This window comes from Rattus norvegicus, chromosome 18 (genome assembly GCF_036323735.1).
Source record: "Rattus norvegicus strain BN/NHsdMcwi chromosome 18, GRCr8, whole genome shotgun sequence".
Classification (NCBI taxonomy): Eukaryota; Metazoa; Chordata; class Mammalia; order Rodentia; family Muridae; genus Rattus; species Rattus norvegicus.
The window spans coordinates 8,175,001-8,190,002 of NC_086036.1; the positions used below are offsets into that span (position 1 = coordinate 8,175,001).

At 41.4% G+C, this 15,002-nt stretch overlaps 1 protein-coding gene across 1 annotated transcript in view; it reads right to left on the reverse strand.

Annotated features, from left to right (window-relative positions):
- Window positions 1-15,002, reverse strand: part of Cdh2 (cadherin 2) — a 214,192-nt gene that overhangs the window by 123,904 nt on the left and 75,286 nt on the right. The gene's annotated exons all lie outside the window — the stretch shown is intronic.

Here is a 15,002-nt window from a genome sequence, read left to right on the forward strand (position 1 = left end):
ATGAGTCCTAGGATGCAGTTACTAGCACCATGGACCATGTGGCACTCCGGAAATCTCAGTGTTCTTGGGTGGTAGATGCGGGACAACCAGAAGTACAAGGTTATCCTCAGCTCCCTAGTGTGTTTGAGGCTAGCCTGGGATACATGAGACCTTGTACCCAAACCAATATTAATCCTTTTCCTACCACAGAAGTCATAGGACCTTTGAATTCCTATGTATAAGAGTTTATAAGTACCTCACATGATGAATGACTGTGATTTACTACCTGATACACAATAACTGTAACATCTCAAGAAAGAAATCCTCAGATCTTATAGAGCGATGGTGTAAGGTTTAATATGTTAGGGTTTAACACACTCCCAGCTTCTTTAAAAACAAGAATAAAAATATCACCTGTTAGGACTCACACTGACCAACAAATCAAAAGCGTGTTTTTACAAAGCGATGTCATTTTTTGACCAGAATATTAGCAGCTCTGAGACCACATTAATATCTGCTTTATAAAGGAGACTTCCGGGTTTAGCAGGCACGAGGGTGGTTGCATGTTTACATCTGGAAGAATTCAGTTTGACGCTGAGAAGTTGACACTGTTAGAAAAATGTGTTTATATAATTCCAGAGGAAATATTAACAGGGTTAACTTTTTCTTGTCCTTGGGCGGCAGTCCCAGAGACACTGTACACCCTTCCTGTCCCCCAGTGTCGGAATTCTAGTGACCCTCACACTGTTTAGTTCTCTACTTTTCAAACTTGCTTAATTTCCTTTCAGTGTAAACATGTGGAAAAAAGTCACTTGCTCAATCTTCAGTCATGTCAGCGGCATTGCTGATGTCACCGAGGAAGTCTGTATTTACACCAAAGTAATCAGTAACGAATGAGATGTTTGCCCGGGATAGCCTCACACCCTGTCAAAATCCGGTCCCTCTGATATCTGGGAGACACTGACCGTGGCTCTAAATAACAGACAAAGCTAGACAACCCCAAATGTATGGTTTTTGCCTTTTGCTCATGGCCAGGCCAGACTAGGGAGGCCTCCCTCCTTGAATGGCTTCTTGTGTTCGCCCCCTTTCCCAGCCTATGTTCTCATCTCATTAGAATTTCTGGATCCTCTGGTCTCACAGAGTTCCCTGCACCTTCTTTTGTATTGGACAAAAGATGGTAATTTACTTCTAATTAACGGAACTGAGTCATAATGAGTTCTCTTCTCTTAGACAGCATTTGAATGTCCAAAATAACCAGAGAGATTGGGCTTCTGAGTCTTGCTCCAGCCTAAGGCTTTAGAACACAATGCTCTCATTCAGACCCCCTGCTTTGCATACAGTCAGAGGGCTGGAGGTTATCCACATTGTGAAATTCTTTAGCCAGTTATGCTGAAGAGTGATTTAACAGCAAGCAGGCAGTTTAACATTTTCAGCTAAGAACAAGTCCTAGAAGAGTCACACTGGCCAGTGCGTCTTTTCTACGCTGCTACCACAGACTCGAAGTGTTGATCAACTGCATCACATTTCTTTCTGAAATCAATTTTCTTACAAAAGACAGAAGAGACAGAAAAGGAAGAAGAGTTTGATGCACACAGAGGGCTGTGCATCTGTATGAAAATAAAAAAAGGTAAAGAAGAGAGCAGAGATTGCCCATCAGGGGAGCATGGAGATCAAAGAACCTCACCTCAGCAGGCTAACAGAAGAGAAAGCTAAGGCACATGCTCACAGCGACTGGGGGACTAAAGGCATCTTCTGGCTCTCTCAGTACCACAGTGTTTTAAAATGACCTCTATACATGTCACATGCCAGCACAAACAGGCCACCGAGTCTGAGCTCCCTGGCATTGTGCCCTCCTGCAAACAGTAGCGAGCCACATGGGGTTTCCTCTTGGGATGGTTTTCATCCCAGCTTTTCATTACATCGGGTTAGGAGGACAAAACACATATCCTGAGCATGCCAAATGCCCTGAAAGCCAAATGTATGTGTTCTTTTGATGAAGCCCTTCTATTAATAACAATCATCATCATCATAAAGAAAAAGTAGAGTACTACCATGCAGTTAACATCATGTTTTATTAAATGATACAGTCGCCCCAATCTAATTTCTATAGACTTAGTCACTCCAAACAAAAACAAACGAAAAGCAATACCAAAACCACCAAAATCCAGCACTGACCAAACTTTCTCCAAGGAAGGCCTGGGGCAGGAAAATGACTGCCATACTTTGCAGTCTGAGAGGACAGGGGCAGGCACGCTCAGGGTTTGGATTTGTCTTGTAGTCTGTGTTTCCAACTTCCTCTTTCAAGAGCATAAAAACTGAAGAGGACAGCTTCCTCTAAAACCTGGAGAGAACGGCTTCCTCTACAGATACACTTTATTTTTCAAAGGAAAAGATGACCCATCGCTAGCCAGGCTGCTTGATGGACATATTAAACCAGACAGTAAACCAGGGAAAATTAAATATTACCTTGATTAATTAGACTAAATGGATGAGAAGCAACTCATTTATTACATTAAATTGACAAAAATAGGTTAAAGTAACAGGTGATTACTGCATGTTTCACATCAGAGCGGAGTGTAACTTCCTTTTTGGCTGGGGGGGAAGGGGAAAAGGAATATATTAATATGCATATTGAGAGAATATTAACTAAAGCTATTGTGAGTACTTTGAAGCAACTGTTTTCGCTCTTAGAGACTGAAAATCTGATGTAAGAAAGAAAATAGACCTAAAAATCCCTGAGCAGGCAAATTCATTTTATTCAAGTGCAATTGTTTACACTCAAGTTGAACTGAAAGTCCTGTGGCCTTGTCCAGGATACTCCTGGTAGCTTTTCAAACCTGGAGCAGAGAGGATGCTCTTAGCTCCTGGTCCTCAGAGTGCACTCTTTGAGCCTCATGCACCTGAAGTCAGGCAGATTCTCAGCATAATGGCGGAAGGTGATGTGGGGTAGAAGACCCCACAAAGAAGTGGATAGGGAATAAGGCTGTTTAACTTCCACAGCTCCTACAGGGTGTGAAAAGGCTCCGACAGGGGTGGGACACTTTGTGTGGCAGCTACATTCAGGGCATGTCAAGTGTTTCTAACTGGGGCCAGCCTGCACAGACTGAAGATAGCCATGAGAGGAAACAGCCCAAGTGTATAGTGAGGGGAAACAGATCCTGTCGAGTGGAAACTACGCTGCATTCAAACGGAGTCAGAGGTCAGAAAAGATCAACATCTAGGTTTATACTCAAGGTTAATTACAAAATAACCCCTGTAAAATAGCTAAAAGAAAAAAATCACAATATATTTGGGACATCTACTTTCATCAGCTGTTCATCGTCAATAACTGAATATTAAGAATAGGAAGGGGGCTGGGACAGAAACAGATGGGTGATCCCAAAACTCAAAGAGCTAAGGCAAGATAGTTGTCCCAAGTCCTAGATATCCTGGGCTGCATAGTGAGTGCCAGCCCAGTCAGGGCTCCAGAAGATGACCCTGTCTCAAATAAGAAAAGAGAAAGGCAGTGATCATAGGAGAAGTGAAACAGCCTCCTTTCCTGGCACCTCAAACCACCCATGCTTCAAGAGGGAGCTGGATCATAAGGCTCACCTCTGTAAGGCTCACCTCTGTAAGGCTCACCTCTGTAAGGCTCACCTCTGTAAGGCTCACCTCTGTAAGGCTCACCTATGCTGCTCTGAGCATTAGTCAGGTTAAGGGCACCATCAATGGATATTGTTAGGGAAAAAGACTTTAGGATGCCTAAATAAAGGAGTCAGAGATACAAAGAAGACCCTTCCAGATAATAACCACGGAGAACACAGTGATACTGTCGCCACTTACCAAAAGATAAGTGGGTGCATACATGTATAAATGTGTAATTTGCAGCCTCCAAGGCTCAGCAAGCATAGCCCAGGAGAGAGCAGAAGGACTGTTAAGAGCTGGAGGATGGGGAACAGTCAGCCCAGAGAGCCTCTGCTCTGCACCTCTGCTTCCGAGTTCTGGGCACCACCCCTCAGAGCCCTGTCCGGGCATCAATCCAAGTGTAGCTCGACTCACTCAGAAGCAGAAGCTGCCCATAACTGGCAATATGCCCAAGCTGCTATTGCTACAGATATCAGAGTTCAAGGGCTCTGGAGACTGAGTTTCTTCTCCCACCTAGATTTCAGGCTGCTGTAGGCATCCTGGGAGCCAAGGTAAGGGTGTGTCACAGAAGCGGAGCCACTCCAGAAACCTCCATTAAGAAGGTGCCTACCACAGAAAGCTTTCCCTTAGAAGGTGCCTACTGCAGCTGTCACTGTAGAGGACTCCCAAGAACTCAGAGCTCACAGAAGAAGACACACAGAAAATGTGGAAGAGCAGTAGGCACATGGCTTCAACACAAGAGGATTCAAATGCATGGTTTCAGTCCATCATGGTAGGCGAGGCCTGGCCAATCAGTATATCTTTCAGAGAGGAAAGCAGAGCTCTGTAGGGAAAAGAAGGGACTAGGGCAACAAACACAGCCTTCTAAGGACACTGTGCTCTCAGTCACCTGCCCCACTCCCAACAAGATACAGTTAATATCAAACTGTTGCTTATGTAAATTGGTCATATTTAACTGGTTTTCCTGGAGCTTCTCAACAAAAATTAACAGTAGCCAAATTCATAGTTAATATCCTTATCACCGTTTCTTCCAAGGCATACATTGAGCAGGTATAGAAGGCACTGAACGCCTTTAACAATCACAGGAGTCAGTCCAGGAGCAGTCAGGACTGGGTAAGAGAGGGCCAGATTCCTGGTAAAGTTGGAACTCTACATTTCAGATCCAAGTCAGCTGCCAGATAACCTTCAGCATTTGTCAAAAGCTGGACTCTTATCAAAGTGTTGTTTCTGTCCTCTTAATCAACACTGAGGTAGCAATGTGAGAAATCACAGCATAGTAGGGCGGTTCAGCACACTGCTGAGTACCGAGGTTGTTGGGCTCTCGTAGATCTCGAGTTAGGCAAGCACCGATTTTCACTTTCCACACAAAATAAAAATGCACAGAAGTATAAAAGTCCCCCATATTTTGTAAATATATATTTTGTACTTATTGATCTTATTGAGACAGATGGACTGAGACAGTACAAACAGAAATAGCTGCTTTGACTTTAGTATGCTTTTGGAGGAATGTGCATTATGACATCAGACTCAGTAACAATTACTTAGAACAGCCTGACACACGGGGGCAGTGATAAGCAGGAGGATCTGTGCACTGAGAGGTGATTGTGAGACCTCTTAAGGGAGGAACAGAGACTTCCATCAATCCCACCAGGCCCACTGTGACACATCCGACGGCTGAACATGGCCAGGGAGTATTCTCCGACTCAGTGCCTCTCAACCTTCCTAATGTGACCCTATAACATAGTTCCTCATGTTCTGGTGACCTCCACCCATGAAATTATTTCCCTTGATACCTTATAACTTTATTTTTGCTACTGCTATGTAAACATATGAGTCTTCCGATGGTCTTAGGGGACCCATGTAAAGGTGTAAGCTGACCCTCCAAAGGGCTTACAACCCACAGATTGAGAACCACTGCTCTAGGGGGGACAATAAGGACCAGAGCTTCCCCTGAGGCGGCGTCCACATACGTCTGCAATGGTGCCTTCCACACCCTTCTTCCCACAGAACATGACTCCTCAGCTTCAAAATCACAAACGATATCCATGTTCTTCTCCTGAGATGCCGTATGCTGCGTTCCAGGCTGCGCGCATACATTCCCTGCCATCCCCATAGTAAATAATAATCCAGTAGACGCTAAGACACAACTTCAGTACAAGACAAATTTTCTATTATTGTACAATACAGTGCTGATTATAAGCCTCCATAAAAAAATCAAAAATATAACATAATATCTTTCTGGTTTGGAAGTGGAATAGAACAGTCTTTGTAGTAATAGAGATTAAACCTTTAATTAATTTGTCCAATTTTAAATGTATCACAAGAGGACTGAAAAGATATTTACAACCCAATATCCAGTGCTAGCCCTCTGGGCAGTTTGTGTTGAGTTTACATTTAAGTGCATAGGGTAAAGGTCAGGAAGTTGCTAGGAGTAATATGGTCAGGATGGATAAAAAGTCTAGATATACAAAGCCAATAACAGTATGTTTCAGAGCTCTGGTTTCCATACCTGCAGGACTGCAAACTGATTTTGGTTTCGGTTTTGTTTTGTCTTTCTAGCAGAGATCAACACTGGGAAGAGGAAAGCAAACTGAGAGCAGTGGTTGCCCCCATTTCTCTAAGTTAATTTCCCTCTCCCCAACCCCTTCTCAAGTTATTCCCCACTTCCTCACTCTTCTTCCCATTCTCATTCTCTCTCTGCCCTCTCCTCCTCCCCCAACTCCTTCTACCTCCTCCCCCTCACTACCCCTTCCCCTTCTCCCCTCCCCCAATCCCCCTTTCTCCCTCACTCTTTCTCACTCATTCCTCTCCCCCTTCACTCTTCCATCCCCCCTTCTTCCCTCCTCTCACTCTCCCTCCCCCTCATTCTCTCTGCTCCTCTCCCCCCCTCACTTCCCCTTCTCTCCCACTCCTGCTCCTCCTCTGCCTCCCCTTCCCCCCTCCCCTTCACTCCCTCTTCCCCCCTCACTCCTCCTCTCCCTTCCCTCCACCCTCCCCCTCCCTGGAATATAAGTACATTTCCTGGCTCTGTGACTAACTCAGTTTGATTCCTTTTAGTTCAGCTCCTATCAGACTTGGTCTTTTGTTCTATCTGTAGAACATTTCTCAATTTTTCCCATATGATTTTTTTAATACAATGGCAAAACCAACCAACCAGCCTGCATGCCTCTCACTTGTCATTTATGATAAAAACAACTTTGAAAGGATGACCTGGTTGAGCCTAATGATCAGCGAAAGCCATTTTTCAACATACAGGTTTCCTGAAGCTTCATGGGATTAAAAAAGGAAGGACAACCCACTGACCTAGAAAAACATGGAAATATTAGTGGTGTTAGGATAACCTTCCTAGGTATCATACTAGAAAAGATGTTGGGGAAAATGTGATTTAATATTAAACTTTAAAAGTAATATTTATAAAATGTCAGTGTCCAAACTATAAATTGACACATTTCCATTTAATTTAGCTATTCGATGACTGTAACCAGCTCCTGTCTATGCTCGCCTATGGATGTTGCCATAACAAAGTTCCATGGGGCTGGCAGGCTTAGCAACAGAAAAGAGTCTCTGATATTCATGGCAGGAAGTCTGAGGTGCACATATTAAACAAGGGCTAGTGGTCTCTTTTGATGCCACTCCTCTTAGCTTGAAGACAGAGGCCCTCTACCTGCCCTTCATATCTCCAAATCCAGTCTACTTCTGTGCTTCTGCCGGTTTGTATCTCAGCAATCCTGAACCCCTCATTGCTGAAGAACTGTGGGTCCAATTACTGCACTAACATTTAACTGTAGCCTTGTTTTTTCATCTTTGAGGCCAAGGAAGAAAGACTGCATTAGATCAGAGAAAACACTGGCCTGGATACTAAACAAGCCTCTGACAGCACTGGTCTAACCTGAGCTATCTTCATTGAAGGAGTGATTGCTTTCACCAATAACTCTGAAGTTCTTTTTTATAAAATGAAACAAGTCAGAGAAGCAGAATACCCTATAAACTAAAGTCGTCACTCCAGAGGAAACTGTATCCAATCTAATGTTTAAAATCCCTCAGCAAACTTTTCTCCACAAATCAGAAAGTAGAAATATTGATTAGAAAAACAACATAAATGCATGAAAAGTATCCAAAATTTAAAAGAATCACAAAAAGTGTAGAAGGTAAAAAATATCTAGAACCATAGTATTATTCCATAAAACACAAAATCTCAAAAGAAATCATAGCAAGAAAAGAAATATGCAATTAAAGGGTGATGCCACTTGTATCTAGTTTCCTCTATATTTTAGTTATGGTCCATGGAATGAATGAAATTAAAATGGGATGACAGAAATCTCTACCTCCAACTTGCCCCATATGGGTAGGAAGGTTCACCAAGAAGAAATTACGTTCTTACCAATCAGGCAGAATGGGTCAATGTTCAAACCAAAGTCATCGATGGTAAAAATAATTCCTGAAAGACTGGACATTCTTTGTGCTCCTTGAGACATCACAGGTAAGGGTAAGACTGTACTATTATTTCTATACTCTGAAAGACCTGTTAAAAGGTATCATGACCCAAAAGAAGTGTGTGTGTGTGTGTGTGTGTGTGTGTGTGTGTGTGTGTGTGTGTGTGTGTGATAGTCTTATATTTTTTTCCATGTGGTGAGACTTAATGGGGGAACAAGACAAGGGGAAGGGGTGAGAGAAAGAAGAGGAGAGAGAGAAGAGAGAGAGCCAGTCCTACCTTTCTGCAGACAAAAATTAATTGTACCTTCACAAAATTATTCACAAAGTCTAAGCAATGCTTCTTCTTGCGTTTTTGTCCAATTATGTTTAGAAATACAAGTAATGATGCCAAATATCTTCTCTGTATGTGAATGTGCAAGTGAGTGTGTGTTCATACACACGAACATCCAGAATGTTGGCATTCATTTCAGGGAACTGGGAAAAGGCCCTACAAGGTACTGCAAAATTACAACTTTTGACTCATCTTTCTCCTTGTAAGTCATTCAGAAGATGCTAAGTGGTCTTTAGGTTCTCATCCTGTCTTTAGAAAAAGTGTTCTCATCTAATACAGAGTTGGGTCAAAGTCCTGACCAACGATTTTCACATTTAGGGAGCTTGGGATGGAGCCTTTCAAAAATTCCTTCCTGTCCCTTCTGCCATTACGTATAGCGGCTACAGTGCCAGATTTGTCTGAGGTGATTGACACAGATGTCTTTATCTTCTCAAGTATAAGCGAAGTAGAAAGAAACCCAAACACTTGAATTGTTTCCAAGAATAATAATAAAAATAACTTGGATATGAGATTCAGATGCAACTTGGAAAACGCACGTTTCTGCCTGCCAGGTTCACTTCGGACTTTCTCAGCTACCCACACTTTACAATCTTGCTTATATATTCAGACTGATATACTAAAACACAAAACTTTCTATGAATGTGTGTGTGTGCTGCTTTCACAAATGGAACCACAACAGATCCCAAAAGTTAACTTTAATTTCACTTTTTGAAAAAGCAAAATATAAAAATCTAAAGGTACCAACCAACTCCAAGGGACTACACCACTACCCAAAGAGTATACACAGACAGACCCATGGTTTTAGCTGCATATGTAGCAGACGATGGCCTTGTTGGGCACCAATGGGAGGAGAGGCCATTCCTTGGGTCCTGCCAAGGCTGGAACTCCAGTGTAGGGGAATGTCAGGGCGGGAAGGGGTGGGTAGATGGGTAGTGAAACACCCTCATAGAAGAAGGGAGAAGGGAGATGGGATAGGGGGATTATGGACGGGAAACTGGGAAAGGGGATAACATTTGAAATGCAAATAAAAAATCCAATAAAAAAAATGAAACTAAATATCTAAAGAGTTTCACTTCACTGATATGCTTGGGGGCATTTTAGAAGTTTTACAGAAAGAAGTGAGATGCAGTTAGTAACAGAGTGAAATAGAGATGGCCAACATATGCAGGAGTCCAAATGGCTCTGATTGACTCACTGACTAAAGTGTGATGTAACACAGAGAATATTGGCTACACTTATAAGGCTGTATTGGCTACTGTGATTCTGAAACTCTAAACAATCCTCAACTGGGTTAAGGGAAGCTGTAAGGCTTTTAGAGCCCATTGCCTTAACTGTAACAGGAGAAGCCCTTGCTTTTGTTCTACAGGATCAAGGTTCAGTTCCCAGCACCCACTTTGGGCATCTGAAAACCAACTGTAACTCTTGCTGTAGATGCCATTTTCTGCCATCTCTGGGCACCAACACACATGTTCTCATAAATACCAGTAGATATGTATACATGCAAATTTTAAAAAATAAATACTTCAAGAGGAGGTTTGAACACGCTGCTTGCTAAGGTTTCTGCCCACTCTGGATAATACATTTCCATGACTTAACGTTTGAAGTGAGTGAGGGGAGGGAATGAGAGCTGCCCAAGTTGGTTTAGTTACAAGTCTATAAACTCTGGGAAAATAAACCTTAGAGAGTTTTATAACATGTTAGGATGTACTTTCCAGTAACTTCTTATCACTTTTTTGCCTTAGTCCAGAGTCTCACCTCATAGTCTGTGGTGCTTAAAGTACATTCTACACTCTGAAATAAGATTTCACACTCTGTCAGTTATATAGTGACTCAAGCTTTTCCTCCCTGGCCAGACCTCAGAAGCCAGGACCTCTTCATCTTTAAAGCACTCCCTGCCAATGAGGCTATGGGGAAGTCAGACATCTGTTAAATGTTCCCTGTACTAAATGGGTGGACGAGGAGGGCCGCAGTGTATCTCTGTACATTAAGCATGATAAATGAAGGGACAAAGGCCCCGACTCTCAGTGTCTGCTCATCAGGAGGCCTTTAGAAGAGGAACATATGCATACAAGAGAACTGATGAGGAGGCACTGGGACAGAGTCCCACGATGGACAGTCTACGGGGCACTGTGCACTACCAACACCAAGACGGATGAAAGTATCACATGGGGATGGGGTCCTTACTGGGAGAGACCCTGGCTGTGCTCCACCATCACAAAATGAGCTGTGTGGGAATTATATATTTTTTGCTACCCTACTTCTTTTCTAGGTCATTGTGAGGGTGGTTCCTCCATGTTTTCCTTCCATGAATGGGTGGTGCCAAGTGCGAACCGGGTAACGCGGACTGGATTCCCTCCACAGCACAGACATAGAAAGGCACAGATCACAAACTTAAATTCACTTGCATAAAAACATTTAAATTGGAGTGACCTAAAGTCAGGGGAAAAAAAGTTGTCTAAGGGCAAGAATTCTGGTTAAAATGAACAGAAAATTTTTATAAATTTCCTGTAATAAATATTAGTAGAAAAAAAATGATCCTTGTTGGCAAGCAAAAAGTTCAAATGTAGCAAAGCGAAATTTTGTATCTGCTCAGAAGGTAGGGCTTTAATAATATGTTGGCTTTAATAATATGTACAACATACAATGATGTTGGAATACCATTAACTAGCAAAACCTATTTGGAAGGGAATAGCCAAATATGCAATGAAAGCTATGAAGTAGTTTTCTCTGATTTTGCTCTTGAGGAATGTTTTCCCCCAAATGAAAGGAAAATAATAAAAAAAGAACCACACCACAAGAAATAAAAGTGATACGAGCACTAAATTATTCATTTGGCGTTAATAATTAAGAAGCAGAGAGGCTGGCTGGGGAGGGGGCTCAGTTGGTAAACAGCACGCACACAAACCCTGAGTTCAAATCTCCAGAATGAGTGTGAAAGCTGGGGGTCAGGGTGCTTTCTGTAGCCCAGTGAAGTGGCCGGGTGGGAGATGGGGCACAGTAGCAGACACAGGAGAATCCCAGAACTCACTGGCTGGCCACCCAGGATAATTAGCAAGCCCCGTGCAGTGGGAGCCTTCGTCTCAGCAAGAAAGATGGACAGCAATAGAAGACACTCAACATTACGCCCAGACACTGATACACAAATACACCCTATGCCCAGTCAACAAATTTAGAACAAACGCAAAATGATCACACTATGGAAAAAAATGACTAATCAGGATATATCAGCACAATCGAACTTTATATACTCCATGTTTGAGCACCACAAAGTCACGGCAAAGCAAATGAAAACACTGTTATGAGAATATGTAAAAGCTATGAACTATCACAGCACTTCATAAATAAGATTACATCGCAAAGATCAACATTGACTTTTAGCAGCGGGCTTAAAATAATGACATGCTATGCACGCTCCCCCCTTGAGAAAAAGCTCATGATAAATTACAAACCTGCCGACGTAGAGGTATGCAAATCTGCAAGCCTTAGATAACTTTCCCGGCGATAATTTTCAAGTTATCTTTCAGAGTCTAACGCAGAGCACATTGCTCAGCCACCTCATTCCCGGTGGTGACTGCTGTCTTCTATCTTCTCCAACCGCTGCATTTCCAGGGCATTTTGCTTAGAGCGCCCCGGAGGCATTTGTCAGGAGACCCCACATCAGTGGGTGCATGAATGCCTGGTCTGACTATTGAACGGGAAGAAAGATGTAATAAAGTTCTTCACTTGTGCCGCTGTGCCTACAGAGATTCATGCTTATTTTTATTTCTTGAGTTTAGGCGTTTTCATCAGAACTTTAAAAAAGATCATGGTGAGTGGATGGAGTGACCATGAGCCGTCTGATTTCTAAACACTGATGGCTGACACACTCCAGAGAGATTAAGGCTCTAGATGTTTGCTCCTTTTGTGAGGAGTGCTCCAGCTGTGATGCAGCTAAGGCAGGGCATGCACTTTCTACTTAACCAAGGTGACAGTGGTCGCCTGATCATGCAACTAAACAGTCAAACCTGTCTAAACCCCTATTTTTCAGAAGGAGGGAGCTGGACAAACATCCCCAGAAGTGCGCACAGGAGGTCATATATCTCATCCCCAAATCACTCCACATTTACAAATAACAATACATTAGAACAAATTGATCATGGAGGCCAGTGAAACGGGAACTAAAAATAAGTTTTATAGGACTTCATACTCCTATAAAGTTTTCAAAATTTGATAAACTGGAGTTACTTAATAATTAATTTCCTTACCCTTAACAGAAGAAACTAAAGTTTGGTCTTACAAACACTACGCTCCAAAGAAATTTCATTGGCAAGATTTATGTCCCAAGGAAATAAATAAACATGAATGTGATAAAGATAAAGCCGCAGGATGTTTATTCCAGAGCTGCCTGACAGGGAAGAGCAGGGAAGAAGGATTAGTAAATGATCTATAAAAAGACTTTTATTAGATAAACTAACAGCACATCTGTAGGCTGCACTGCTACACTAGACATTAAAATGAGATTAAAGATTTAACAACACAGGAAAATATCCAAAATGTACCATCAAGGAAAGAGTGTAAAATCTGTGCAGTGGAATTTAGCTTTGGAAGGAGATCAAAACTAAAGTGTTTTTGATATTCCGGCTCGTCATGATGTAAAAGTTGCAAGGATTTGATTTGCAAACACTAGAGAGTAAAGGTCCTGTGAACCTCTGGTCGCTGTACTTGTCAACTTTTCGTAAGTGTTTCCCATTATTTCTTTTCAAAACATGGAGTTTAATGTTCATTGTTGACTCACAGCAGTGATCACATGCAAAAACAGCTTCAGGATTCCTGGAGACACCAAATTTACCTACAATGTATCTTTTCGGGATGAAGTACATCACTGTCGTCCTGCACTCAACATTACTACTCAGTACATCTAAGGGCCCTTTTAAACAGCAAAGCTAAAACAAAACAACCAGCAGACAAGAAACCTCCAACCAGAGGGCTCAGTGTGTTATATGCATCTCAACAAGGATAACTGTTTAAGAACCAAGAAATAAACCAAGCTAGGAGAACATCTCCTTACTGGACATCTGGAAAGCATGACAAATAACTCAACTGTCTATAATGAACCAGCATCTGCCAGCAAAATTCCCAAGTGTTACTCTAGGGTTACACATCCTTCAGAGTAAATGCATTCACAAAAGCAGCTTCCGCAGATACAAAGTGTTCAGAAGGGATACTTCTAAGCCAAGGAAGAGCCACATGGACATAGCCCATCTAGAAACTCTAGGGATAACAAAAGCCTGTTACACATATTACCTACTCATCTCCTCACTCACCTTCTGCTTGGACCTAAAGCTACCAAGTTTCTTTTATGAAAAGTACACAATTCTTGTAATTTTCCACAGAAAGCATCCAGTAACTTAGTTGAGAAAGAAAGCTGTTACCTATAAAAGTCTTTAAAAATGAGATGACCAGCAGGCAAAGTGCATGATATGTAAAACTGACAACCTCATTTTTCATCACCAAAACCTCCATAAAGGGCTATAATGATAACAACAATAATACATCATTATTTTATTATGATTTATAGCAAATTTATTGTAAATAATAATTTATAGAATACCCATGTGTTTAGAATTATCTTATAATGTTTTATGCTATTTAAATTAAACTTGTCCACTAAATATTGATAGTATCTATTTTTTAAGAGAAGAGATAGGCATAGGTCAAGAATTTATAGTGAAAATAGAGAAAGGAAAATAGGCTCACATTACCTAGTTCATAACTCATTTTCAAAACACACAGGATATGCTTGTTTTAAAACATAGTCATATTCATAAATAAACTTTTGCCCATTATGTCATTGAAGACTTTCATATCTATGAAAGTCTAGAAAGTTATTCTCTTCACAGTTAAAATAAAGATAATTGGCAAGAAACCAATGCAAAGTAAGTTTAACAAAGGTAAAATCAACCAAAACAGAAATATTAGTGAAAAGATAAATACTAAATGTGAAATAAAATAAACATAAAATTTAATATATAAGTATATCTCAATATGAAAAATGCCATGGAAGTTCAGTACAATGAGTCCTGTGATGCTAATTGAAAGAAGTAGAATATAAAAAAAGTATAATTTCAGAAAAAATGTTTCTATCGCTCTTAATATTTTTGAGTACATTCAAAATTAGATACAACCTTTAGCGTGGTCCACATGTATAAAAGCATCAAATGACACCATATGGTAAACCGACATCTGTGAAATTGATGGTTTTTAAATAACTAAGTCAGAATTATTTCTAGATATACAACATGGAAACTCCTGATTCCTTAACTTCTGTGGTAAACATACATTCATCTATTCATCTGTTTATCTGTCCATCCATACATCCATTCCTTCATCCTTCTCTCCTTGTCTCCATACCTCCCTGTATATCCATTCCCCCCACCCTTTCTTATGCTAGTCCCATCCTGTCCACTTGAATGTTTACTCCACACTGGTGTTTGTAAAGCATTGTTCTGGGTATCAGACAGACACCACACATAGTATGCAATGTGCCAACTTAACCAGGCAATGCTCTGTCCATATATCAGCAAAGGTAAAAGATTTATACGGTCTGAGGAGAGACCAGAATTGTACAAATACTGAGTGTGACTATAAGCACACC